Source organism: Terrapene carolina, unplaced genomic scaffold (assembly GCF_002925995.2).
Source record: "Terrapene carolina triunguis isolate 2854851 unplaced genomic scaffold, T_m_triunguis-2.0 Scaffold789, whole genome shotgun sequence".
NCBI classification, from domain to species: Eukaryota; Metazoa; Chordata; order Testudines; family Emydidae; genus Terrapene; species Terrapene triunguis.
In genome coordinates, this window is record NW_020665140.1 from 9,226,546 (window position 1) to 9,240,642 (window position 14,097).

Here is a 14,097-nt window from a genome sequence, read left to right on the forward strand (position 1 = left end):
CCCTCCCCCTCCCCGTGTTTTTACTCGCACTGTTCCTGTAATGCTCACACAATATGGGAGAGCAGGAGACAATCATGGGAAAGCTACCACTAGTTACTGCAGGTAATGAGCTTCTGATTTTTTTTTTGTGCATTAAGGGATGTTCAAAGCCCAGCTGCACTTTAACTGTTAGTTATGTTGGGGGCGAAGGATGGAGAAAACAAGCAAAAGGAAGATGAATAAAGGAAGGATTATCTAAATGGAAGGAGGGAAACAGTGAGGAAAAACGCAGAAACTTAGGGCTTGTCTACACTTACAAGTGCAGCTATGCCACTGTCGTGCTTAGTGAAGACACTACCTATGTCAACAAGCGAGCTTCTCCCATTGAGGTAGGTACTCCACCTCCCCCAGAAGCACGCCTGTAGACATAGTGCTGTCTCCAGTGGGAGTTAGGTCAGTATAACTGCATCACTCAGGGGTGTGGCTTTTCACTCTGATAAAGCTTTTCACTCTGCTTTACTGATTTTTCAGGATAACTATGATCTCCTTTTAACCTGCTTCCCTGGCTCACAAATGTTATCAGTTTTGGGAAGAAGTTACCTCTAAACAACTCCATGAGGAACTGTGAATATGCTCAGTGAAGTCCCCTCATGTCACTACCAAGGGCCTGAAGTATGATCAGGCTGGATAGTTTCACTAACTGTAGGGAAGGCACAGAGGGTCTGACTCAAAGCCCATTGAAGTCGGAGATAAAACTTCACTGGGCTTTGGATCATGCTCAGAATAACTAACATGGCTGTAGGAGACCGCTGATTTCTCCCAATCAGAACTGTGAGCCCTCTCCCTCTTTTCTTTGGGCCAGCAGGGGTAAATGTCAGCTGGAGCCTTCTTCTCTTGGCAACCTTTCAAAGCCAATTTTCCGTCTCCCTTAAACTTACTGCATTCTTCCTATACTTTTACTCAGGAACTATTTATTCTCTCATAAATAAATCTCAAAACACCAAATAGCAATATAACTTAAAGCACAGCTATTGCCTTTGATATTTGTTTGTACCTAATTTCTTAAAACATACAACCTGCTACAATGCAAACTGTGAATGCTTATTTTGAGATATATCAGGAAAAGGTTTCACATGACTGTATTTTTCCTATTCAGGATTTAAGAGAGACAATTAGGTAAATAAGGAACCAAATTTAGATTGTTTTTTAAAAACCCAACTACTTTAAAAACATACAAATCACTGAAATATAGTTATGACATTTTGTTTAAAAATTGCAATGAAAACAGATAATTTGTGTTCCACTTAAAATATTTCATTGCAGTATTTGCAACCCAAAAAGTGCACCATTGTGCTAATACATACATGCCCAAAAGTGAAATGGGCTATAAACAAACGCAAGACCGACAAGTCTCTTTTCATTCTCCAAATTCAAATGAAAGAAGTAAACAGACAGCATAAATTATGAAAAAAAATAGGTTTATAGAATTCTTAGCTGTAACAGTCTAAAGTTTTGAAAAACAAGTAATAAAAATTTTTTTAGACTGACAACATACTTTACAGAACCGTTCTTAAAAACCAGCAACACAGCCTGTTTGTAGTGACTTTTTAATATTTGCATATTTTAATAAAATTTATATTACAGTTTGGTAATTGTGGTTTTCTTTAGAATATCAGTTTAAAAACTGGAAACACAGCTCTCACTGTTTGTTTTAATGTTGTGACATTTTTATATTTGCACATTTTTAATAAAGTAATTTATATCACATTTTAGTAATTGTGGTTTTCTTTAGAAGGTTCATTTTTAGCTTATTCATATCTGTGAAAGGTACATCCTTACAGTCAGATTTCTTTTAATCAAACCTCCTCCAGCTGTCTTTCTATGATTTCCCATGAGTGCAAGAGATAAAAAATAAAAGAACCTCATCTGAAGCACACAACCTTTTATTGTGATTTATATTTTTTGTGGAACACCAGCTGACAAACACTGGTTTTACAGTTTCAACCAGATAAATAACAGTACAAATGCAAGGGAGCATGCAGACAAGGCTTGTGATGTCAACAAGTAAATCATTGTGATAGTTTCATTTTTAAACATATGGCCTCTTTCTTTAATAGATAATTATCATTATGGAGGTAACAATTAGTGATATTTAGAACTTGGATAGTGCTTTTCAACTTCAAAACACTTTACCAATGTCATTAATCTTTATAACACCCTCTGAAGAGTACTATATAATGAATAGGAAAGCACTATTAGCCCCATTGTACAGGTGAAGACATTGAGGCACCGAAGTTAAATGTGTCCAAGGTTACAAAGGGTTCAATGTCAGAGCCTGAATTAGAATCCCAGGTTCTCAGCACTGTGCTCATGTAGCTTGACCATGCCTATCTCCCTCCCACTACAGTCATTGCCTTAGCATCTTGTTTTATGGTTTTTCCATGGCATTATAATAAACCATAGGAATTTAATCCAGACTAAGGAATTGGTACATACATGAAATCATAGCTCATGAATTTTTCCTGTCCCCATTATAATTATTTTCAAAGAAATTACTTTGTTGTTTTAATACTCGTGGCATTTTTCAGAAGTATATAAGAGAGAACAGCATTTGTGTACAGCAGGAAAGATTAACAGCTTTGGCATGTCCCTCTTCTCCCCTCATCCCCAGAATTGGGAGGAAGGGGAATTCAGGTTCACACATCTGACATGGTTCGGTTAAGCAAACGTAACATAATCATAAAGTTCTGTGTTTTAAAGTAGTATTTTCCAGAATATAGTTATCTCCCATGAACTCCCATGAACTTGGCTAGTCCAGCTACTTAAAGTACACCCTTAAGCGTGAAGCAGGGACAGAGACTGGCTCTCCTTACATTGTATGAAGAAAAAGAAAAAAAAAAAAAGGAAGGCAAAGTGTATCTAAGAAGTTTCCAATGTGAAGACACTGAAATTTGGGGTCCTGTTTTGTTAATCACAATGCAGCAGGTTGGTATATGTCAATGTTCAAGGTACTTGTGAAGGAAAATGATGGGGGGACATAAATAACCAGGAAAAAATTAATGGAGCTAGTCTCTGACTGCAAGGGAACCATTTAGCAACCAACTGCCTTATGTGATCACCCTCCTCTCTGTTTAGGGATGGTCTTACAACATTTCTGCTCTTGAAAAGATAGCAAAATTCTGAGTTGGGCTCATTAGAGTGAGAGATTTTAAAATGATGGCTCCTTTTTCTATGGTTTATTCATGTGAAGTGGAGAAATGATATATAGAGATGGGTGCAAATCCAAAGTGTAGAACCAAATGGCTGGGAACTTTGGGGAAGCATGACTCTGAAGCTGGAAGCAGTGGGCCATGTGATGAAAGCTTCCAGAAGAATTCCCTATGTGTGAATACCAAAGTCTTTGGGTGGAGACAGTAAAACAGGACAGCAAAAGTTCTTATTGTACCTTATAAAATGATAGTCAAATTAAAATTATTTGCATCTACAATTTTTGTAATTACTGTTACAAATAAATTCTAAGATTACTATAACATTTTTTCCTCTTTTTTTGCAATTTGTTTACTTTGTGCTGATGGTGCATGCTTTTCCTGTAAGACCTTAAAGAGGGCATTTACCAGTCACAGCAGAAGAGCTGAAAATGAACAAATACCAAGCAGCATCCACCTGTAGGTGTCACAGTTCAGGGCAACTGCACCTCTATTCCACTTCTGTGATCCAGCGAAGGCATCCACTCTAGGCTTCTGGCTTGCCTTGCCATCACCTCTCTTGAACGGAGACGGTCTCACTCCCTCCTGACTGTATTCCAGGCTGCACAGTCCCCCTGCCTGTATTCTGATATCTCCTGCAGAAGACAGACTACCTAAACAGGACTGCTTACTTTCTCTTCAGAGGCTAACAACAAAGTAATTGCCCACAGTTATAAGGTACCACATAGCACTTCCTCTGCAAACCTATTTTATTCTTAAGTTGAAAACATATTCAAAACTACAAAGGAACCTATATGCATGCCAATAAGCTTACCAGAGATCACAGGAGCTGACTTTCCAATGTGCTGGGGTGTGCTCGACCCCCAGCTCTGCCCCAGGCCCTATCCTGCCCCTTTACACCCCCTCCCCCGAGCACGCCGTGTCCTCGCTCCTCCCCAGAGCCTCCTGCATGCAATGAAAAAGCTGATCGCAGCAGGTGGAAGGGAGGGAGAGGTGCTGGGGGAAAAGGGGGGCTGCTGGTAGGTGCTCAGCACCCACCACTTTTCCCCGTGGGTGCTCCAGCCCCGGAGCACCCCAGAGTCGGCGCCTGTGCCAGAGATCACTCCAACCCTATTGTGGGCTTTGGCAGGAGCAGTCCTTCAAAACAACACCCAAGGAGTTTCATTGTAGTTTCAAGTTTGTCAGTTTCAGCTCAGAACAAGCATTCAGTCTTTTGGGGCCTCAGTAGGCCAACTCCTTCTACCCCTCCCTAAGGATTGGGATCCTCCACGAACTAGGAGGTCCAGTTTGTTTGCCGCAGCAGGAAGAAGGTCCTAAACCTGTTTAAAATCAGGCTATTTATCCAAAAATCCTTTCTTTTTCTGTTGGTCCCCAGAGAATCCAGTCTGAACTAGCATATGCTCATCTCTCCAGTGGGTGGCGGCAAAGGGCTGATAACTGCAGAAATGTGATTAGCGTCCCTCACCTCCTAGAGGAGTTATATACAATTCCAATAACATACGCAACTGATATTTAATACAACAGGCCACAAGGATAGTAAACCTAATTCAATATGTTATAACTTAATTCAGTAAATTTATCTTACTTCCATAAAGTTTGGCCAGACTATTATCAATCTGTCATAGTATGAGCAGAGAGAAAAAAGTGAACTGGAGTATTTTTGGTTTTGCTCTCTGGACTATCCAAAAGGCCCATCTAAACATTAAAAGGGAAGCAAGAAAAAACCCTTAACTATTAAAGGGATTTTTTTTAAATGCATGCGATTTAAATGGTGCTCTATCTGAAATAATGCTTTAAGTAAATTGTTAACCTAAAAAAATTTAATTGGACAATTAATTTAATGTGTGTTAATTTAGGTTCCAATCCCGCAAACATTTTAGTATGTGTTTGCAGGATTGGGACCATAGGATAAACAAAGTGCTAATCTTTTGGCTTTTTTAAAAATCATTTCCGCAGTTTCAAATAATAAATCTTCAGACATATCCTGAAACTCAACGATATACACAAATCAAAATGTACAGCACAAACAAAACTGCACTACAAGAACAGTCAATGATTATTGCTGGAAATATGACTAGGAATTAGGAAGGGAGAAAGGATGACAAACAGAAAATCTAAAGCACTTGTACGCAAACTCCTTGTGCAATTATTTTATGGAGACTAATTATAGCGATTGCGAGTGTCTGCCTCCACCCTATCATTGCGTTGACATGTAATCCATTTGAGGGTGTAGAGCTCTAAGTGTACTTGTGACTAATATCCATCCTTGAGGAAATTTTCATATTTGTGAAATCTCTTTGTGAGAAGTTGCATTCTGTGACAAAGTAGAACTTTGATTATTGAGCCCAGATTTATTGCAGCTTTGTTTCTGAAGATTAGCTATCTTGGAGCATAAAAATTTATGCACTGCAATATTTTATGCACATAAACACACACATGGTCTACTACTGCTATCACTGAAATCAATAGGAGTTTGACCATTGATTTAAATTGGAGCAAAGCAGGCTTTTGTCATATAAATGCTGCTTCTCTGATTATGAAAAGGATTCAGCAGGCCTGTAACATCTAATGTACATGTTGACTGGATGCAGTAATAATAACTCCACATGATTAATAGTGGATCATTAGAGATATCAATCCTTTTTAAAAATATCCATTATACCTACATACTGGATAACAATGGAACTCATAGTACCATCTTTTTTACCACAGAATTACACTGTAACTAGGCTTGTGATTGAAGACTTTCATTTCACTTTGCTATAAATGGATGTTCATTCCACCAGTGGTCAGCCACTGTGGGTTCCCCTGTGAATCACTGTGTTCTTTACAAGATGTTACTATTCTACAGCTGAACAACGAATGGAATAAACTGGGTGACACCCTGAACCATACTGTTTTTCTATGTTTCCAGTTCTTCCTCTTAGGATAATTTCAATGGATTTAAAGTTAAGTTTGTAGAGCTTCTATCAGGTCTGTCACACTGAAAGGGAGGGAGGCTGTGGCATGAGACACCACTTAGCCTCCTGGGGAAATACAGAGGTCACAGAGTCATGATGATTGGATTCCCGATACTGCACAGTCACCTGAAGCTTCTTTTGTAAGAGGCCTCCTGTCATAAATGACTCTAGCTAAATCAGCATATAAACCTCTTGCATAGTACAAGAATGGACTCAACCCATTTGTTTGGGGGTAAGAAGACAATGTCTACAAAAATAGGTGTCCAGAATAGCTGCAGAGGCACTGGGTAGTAATGGCAAGACAGCAATTGTCTAGTGGCTTTGGCCTGGTCTACACTAGGCTTTTATGTCGACTTTAGCGCCGTTATATCGAATTAACCCTGCACCCGTCCACACCAGGAAGCCATTTAGTTCGACATAAAGCTCTCTTTAAATCGATTTCTGTAATCCTCCCCAACGAGAGGATTAGCGCTAAATTCGACATGGCCATATCGAATTAGGCTAGGTGTGGATGGAAATCGACGGTAATAGCTCCGGGAGCTATCCCACAGTGCACCACTCTGTTGACGCTCTGGACAGCAGTCCGAGCTCGGATGCTCTGACCAGCCACACCCCCGGGAAAATTTGAATTCATTTTCATTTTCCTGTCTGGGCAGTTTGAATCTCAGTTCCTCTTTGGACATCGAGGGGAGCTCAGCAGCAGTGGCAACTATGCAGAGCTCTCCAGCAGAGATGGCAGTGCAATGTAATAGAAAGAGGGCCCCAGCATGGACTGATCGGGAAGTCTTGGATCTCATCGCAGTGTGGGGCGATGAGTCCGTGCTTTCCGAGCTGCGCTCCAAAAGAAGGAATGCTAAGATCTACGAGAAGATCTCCAAAGCCATGGCAGAGAGAGGCTACAGCCGGGATGCAACGCAGTGCCGCGTGAAAATCAAGGAGCTGAGACAAGGCTACCAAAAAACCAAAGAGGCTAACGGACGCTCCGGATCCCAGCCCCACACATCCCGTTTCTACGAGGCACTGCATTCCATCCTGGGAGCGGCCGCCACCACTACCCCACCCCTGACCGTGGACTCCGAGGATGGGATCATGTCCGCGGCCGGTTCCTCGTCGGACATGACAGCGGACGGGGAAGATGAAGAAGGAGATGAGAAGGACGAGGCAGTCGACAGCGCTGGCACCGCTGATTTCCCCGACAGCCAGGAGCTCTTCATCACCCTTACCGAGATCCCGTACCAACCGTCCCCATCCCTTACCCCGGACACAGAATCAGGGGAAGGATCAAGCAGTAAGTGCTGTAAACATGTAAACATTTATTTAAAACAGAACGGTAATATTTATACTATTAACAATGTACATTTATAAAAGTTCTGTAAACTAGTAAAAAAATAATCAGGTACAAAACAGGAATATTTACAAAGGTAACAAATGGGTTTTCATGATTTCTCTGTCTTAGGCTCTTCTCAATTTAGTCCCAAGTGTTTTAAAAAATTTTCACAATGTCCGTTACTACATGATTCCCAGGCCCAAGACGCTCCACTCCAAAGTCCCAGTGCACCTACGCGAAAATCCGGTCAATGTGGCCGGGGATCGACGAGAAATCCTCGTAGGAGAACTCCTCGTAGGTCTCGTGGAGGTAGAGCTCAAGCCTGTTGATCAGGTTCCGGGGTAGGGCGATCTTAGTGGGCCCTCCGTGGTAGCAGACATGTCCCCTCCACGCCACAATCAAGTACTCCGGGATCATCGCACGACATAGCATGGCGGCATACGGCCCCGGTTTCTGCATGCTTTCCCGTAGCATGCGTTCTCTCTGGGTGTCCGGGATCCTCAGGAGGGTGATGTCGCTCATGACGCCCTGCTTTGAATTAGGAAGGGGAATGTTAGTATTGGGACTGCTTTACAGCCACGCGGTGGAGGGAGAGGGGCAGCATACAGGGATCTTTCCCTGGGACAGCCGCGAGGGGGTGGGACAGGGGCAGAGTTGATGCTGTCCTGATTGCTGGCAGCAGAGACTGGCATTGCTTTCAATGTGAAAGGAGGCCAGTGCTACTGCTGGAGTTTTAAGCAGCCACAAGTCTGCGGCTTACCATTATTGCCCGCTCCAGAAGTTCAGGTCTCCAGCCACAGTTCTCTGAACACTCCAAGACCTCCGCAAGTCCACAGGCACTGAAGGCGACGGCCGAAAATTCGACCTTGTCCTGAGTGCGCATGTGAGAGGTTCAGTGCATGGTCTTGTTCACAGAGAAAGACTAGGTTCTTTGTATACAATTTCATTTATCTGTCTCAGGAATTCACTCCCTTTTTACAATTCACACAGACACATCTGCGACTGTCTCCCAACCCAGCCTGTCAGCACACTCCCAGAGGCTAGCGCAGATTAGGCGGAGGAAGAAGAAGAAGACGCGTGAAGACATGTTCTCAGAACTAATGGGATGCTCCCGAGCCCAGGCAGCCCAGCAGACACAGTGGAGGGAGAACTTGTCACAAATGCACCGAGCAGTCATGGAACGGGAGGAGAGGTGGCGTCAGGAGGACCAACAGGCTACTGAAAAGCTGCTTGGACTAATGAGGGAGCAAACGGACACGCTCCGGCGCCTTGTGGATGTTCTGCAAGACCGGAGGCAGGAGGACAGAGCCCCGCTGCAGTCTATCTGTAACCGCCCTCACCCGCCACCAAGTCCCACACCACCCTCACCCAAACTCCAAAGAAGGAGGGGCGGCAAGGGCCGTTAAAACTTTCAGTCAACCCCTGCAGACTGCTCTAGCACTAGAAGGCTGACATTCCCCAAAATGTCATAAGTCCTTTCCTACCCACCTCACACAAGCCCCCGTCCAAGTTTCACTCCCCACGTTTCATGTCTGGTTCGCAATAAAATGTTTGTTTCTCTCCATTACTGTTTCAGTCAGGTTCTTTTGAGGGAGAGTCTGTCTGGAGGGGGGGAAGGGGCTTGGTAATTGGACAGGACAGTGACCTTTAGCAGGGTAGAGAGGCGGTGTCAGGTCCAGCATCAGGACACATACACAGTGCAGTCACTGGTTACCCTGGTCAGTCTGGGAGGTGTTTTCCATGTTCTGGGGGGGGGGGGTTGCTCTGTGACTTTGTGGCGGGGGAGGGCAGTTACAGATCTTATGCAGCGGTCCTTATCCTGGCTCACAGATCCACGCAGCAGGGGATATGTAACCCTACCCCCCCTGCCAGAAAGTCACATAGCCGACACATACACACAGTCCCCACCAGGAGTGCTGGCAGGCTCCATTGAAATAACCAGTCCACCAGTGCGGAGCCTGTCATTCCGGGAGTTTAGAAGCATCATTTGCATCAGAACACTGAACCCGCCCCCCGCCACAGTCTGCGTCCCCGGTTTAAAATATTCCCGCGAAAACAGCAATACAGACAACGGTGTTCATTAACAAAATCGAAATGATTTTATTTTTTGGGAAGGGGAAGGGGGTGAAGGGGGTATGTAACTGGAGAGGATAGTCAAAATGAACTGGGTAAAGAAACGGGGGCAGGTTCAGCTTTTCTGTCCACAAACTGAAAAGTCACTGGTTGCCCTGCTCACTCAGGAACCTAGCTTTCAAAGCCTCCCGGATGCACAGGGCGTCCCGCTGGGATCTTCTAATGGCCCGGCTGTCTGGCTGGACGTAATCAGCAGCCAGGCTATTTGCCTCTAGCTCCCACCCCGCCATAAAGGTCTCCCCCTTGCTCTCACACAGATTGTGGAGCACACAGCAAGCTGCAATAACGATGGGGATATTGGTTTCACTGAGATCACAGCGAGTGAGTAAGCTTCTCCATCTCCCTTTGAGACGGCCAAAAGCACACTCCACCACCATTCTGCACTTGCTCAGACGGTAGTTGAACAGTTCTTTTTCTGTGTCCAGGGCGCCAGTATAGGGCTTCATGAGCCAGGGCATTAGCGGGTAGGCTGGGTCCCCGAGGATGACTGTAGGCATCTCCACATCCCCAAGAGTTATTTTGTGGTCTGGGAAGTAAATACCTTCCTGCAGCCGTCTAAACAGACCAGAGTTCCTGAACACGCGAGCGTCATGAACCTTGCCCGGCCATCCGACGTAGATGTTTGTAAACCGTCCCCGATGGTCCACCAGTGCTTGCAGCACCATTGAAAAGTAGCCCTTTCTATTGATGTACTGGCTGGCCTGGTGGTCCGGTCCCAGGATAGGGATGTGAGTCCCATCGATAGCCCCACCGCAGTTTGGGAATCCCATCGCGGCAAAGCCATCTATGATGACCTGCGCGTTTCCCAGGGTCACTACCTTTGGGAGCAGTACCTTCACGATTGCCTTGGCTACTTGCATGACAACAACCCCCACGGTAGATTTGCCCACACCAAAGTGGTTCGCGACTGACCGGTAGCTGTCCGGCGTTGCAAGCTTCCAGAGGGCTATGGCCACTCGCTTCTGGACAGTCATGGCTGCTCGCATGCGGGTGTCCTTGCGCTTCAGGGCAGGGGACAGCAACTCACAAAGTTCGAGGAAAGTCCCCTTCCGCATGCGAAAGTTTCGCAGCCACTGGGATTCATCCCAGACCTGAAGCACTATACGGTCCCACCAGTCCGTGCTTGTTTCCCGGGCCCAGAATCGCCGTTCCACGATATCCACATGACCCATTGCCACCGTGATGTCCTGGGCGCTGGGGCTCGTGGTTTCTGACAGCTCTGTGCTACTCTCCGACTTCAGGCCATCACGGCGGTGTCGTAGCCTCCTCGCCTGATTACTCTTCATCTGCCTCAGGGAAAGGTGTATGATAAGCTGCGAGGTGTTGAGAACGGCCACAAGTGCAGCGATGGTCGCAGCGTGATCCATGATCGCAGTGCTGTGGCGTCCGCGCTGTCACTGACCCGAAAAGTGCGCGAACTGATTTCCCGCCGGCGCTTTCATGCAGGGAGGGAGGGCGTTAGTGACGGACGGATGACGACAAATTTTTTTTACCCAGAAGGCATTGGCGGCTCGACCCAGAATTCCGATGGGCAGCGGGGACTGCGGGAACTGTGGGATAGCTGCCCACAGTGCACCGCTTCCAATATCGACGCTCGCCCCGTTAGTGTGGACTCACAAAGTCGAATTACTGTCCTTAGTGTGGACACACACGTTCGACTTTGCAATATCGATTCCACATATTCGATTTAAGTAAAATCGAATTACCCTCGTAGTGTAGACATACCCTTTGTCACCACAATGGCCGTCAAGACCTGAGTTCTATTCTTGCTTCTGCCACTCATTGTGTAGCTTTGAACAATTTACTTAATCCTTCTGTGGTCAGCCTCTCTCTTTGCAGAAGAAAATAAATATTTCCCTACTTTTGTAAAAACAATGAGAAGTACTTGGGTGAAAGGAGCTCTCCATGTGTAATATATTCATAGTACAACTTTTGCAGTGAAAACGCACCTATGACAAAAATGTTAACTGTAAAGTGCTTTCGTATCCAAATCAGGCAGGCACCTTGCTCAATGAGCTACACAGAGATTTTGGTTAAAAAACAAATCTATAAATTTATAGTGTGACATTAGCCACCAGAGGGAGGAATTACTTAAACTATGCTACAAAGTTCATCTCAATTCATAACAAGTGCTCTCTGTATTTCTAGTGCAGTACTGTCAAGCCCAAGCATTCAAGAATCAGGAGTAAGGCCTCAAAAATCATGAGATTTTTTTTTAAAGTTTGTTTTTTATTTTGCCTTCCGGTTGAGCCTTTAGAGTGTACACAGGTGATTTATTCAGGCTTTTCTCCTCCACCAGGGAAGTTGAAACTTACTTTTTTAAAGGAAACTGAGATCCTCACGTAATTAGTTGCCTCCAGGAGCTGGGACTTTAAAATATGTGAAATATCACAAGATCTGGTAATGCTGATGATGTTCTTTGTAATCTGAATGCAGATTGTAATGGGAGATCGTAAATTGTAAATGGAGATTAGTAAAATACCAAGATAGAGCTGTGACAGCCCACATCCAAATAATACATGTGAAAAATGTTTATCACATATAATCTGTAAAATAAGATTTAAATCTATTAGGCATCAAAGCCAGCACATATAAAAATTTCATAAACAATATCAGGTAGTATTAGTACTACTAAATTAAGCAGTAAGAAGAGACTTTGATAAATAGCTGAAGTGAAGTACTGTAATTAAAGAACTTAAAGTTCTTTACATTTTAATTTATAAATCCAATTATTTTTAATTTATGTTGCCAAATGTACTTAGCAGAAAAGTTGAAATGAGATTTTATCTTTGGTGGGAGTTGGTAGATAAACAGCAAAGGCACAAAGATCCACACACAAAAAGCATGGATTTTTTGTAAGAGAAAATGTATTGGAAGTAGATGTAAACTTAAATATTAGTTCATAGAAATTAGAGATGGTAAAGACCTATTAGGTTATTTAGTCCATCCTCCAGTTAATACATGATTGTTCTCTACATTGTATACTCTGATGTTTTGTTCAATCTTTGGGGGACTATTCCACAGTCCAACAGATCTCAGAGTCAGGAAGTTTTTCTTAATATTCAGCTAAATTTTCATTTTCTTAAGTTCCTTTGGGTTATTTTGTTTCTTGCCCTTAAAGGTTTCCTCTTACTGACTTTTTATTCATATCAATTATAGATAATTATCATGTCCACCCTCTTAGTCAACACTTATAACTAACTTTTCCTTATAGTCAATCTTTCCAGTTCCCTAATTAACTGCTCTTTGCTGAACTCACTGCAATTTGCTTAAGTGTTTCTGGTGCTGAGTAGCCCAGAACTGAACACAATATACTAGGTGTGGTCTCAGAAGTTCTATCTGAAACACAATGTAAAAATAGCACTACTTTGTACAACAAAAATGCAGCTCTTTCTGTGTAGACAGTCATATCTGCTGACTTTAAGTACATTTGTATTACTTTTTACTCCCTCTCGTCCTGCTGGGGCCAACAGCTCTGAGATATTATGCCTTGATGAACAGTTCCAATCAGTTACACCTGTGCAAATTCAAAGACTACACCAGGGTTGAAGAGATGTCAGAAGACAATTTGGCCTGCAGAAACTTCCATGACAGAGGTGAGCATGAAGGAAAGAACCCAGCTTGACTATTTTCAGGGTTTGCATTTAGTTAGAAAGAAATAGCCTTTGTTTTTGTAGACTGAGTCTATCTTATGTGGAAATTGAGACATCATGAACAGCAGCGTTGTCTCCACCCCCCACGCCATTTTTAGAATTACTTTTAAAAAAAATGCAATTTAGAGATTTGTAATATGTGAAAATATTACAGTGGATATAGAAACTGACTGAAATTAAAGTCCAGGCCTACAGAGGAAAATAATATGAACTAAAGTTAAAATCAAAATATTAAAATGTCAAGTCATTAATAGAGAGAGAAACCATCAGGCTAATTTAGGACCTGAAAAATATTCATGGCCTTTTCTTTTTAGCTAGAAGAAACTTTAAAACACACGGAGTCTAAGTTTTGTTGTTAAAATATCTGTCGCTGTTTGATGTCCCTAGCTCTGCAGTGGGGAACGTATATGATATTCTGGGGTGCAATCCAGACCAGTAAGGAGCTGAGTCACTCCTGCAACACAACCTTGGGTGCTTCACAATTATAGCTTACAACTTGGGTTGCTCACAATCAGCTTGCCAGTATACAGGTCGCACCCTGAGTGCTGTGTAAAGCCACAGCGCTGGCCCAGCAGCTCTGACCCCAGCAGCCTGTCAGCAGGCACCAGCCACACACTATCTTCCAGCAGCGTTGGTTACTATTTTCAACGTGACCCCAACGCACTCCCCATCCTGAATTCCTCCCCCCCCCCCCTAAATATGTGTTTTGCAGTGTCCAGACCTCTCCTGGACAATCCAGATATACTAGCTCCGTTGCCCCCTCTAAAGGGTAAGTACCCAACAATGCTACCTTAAATTAAGTTACCCAAACAATTCACAACACCGGATTAGTTTTAATT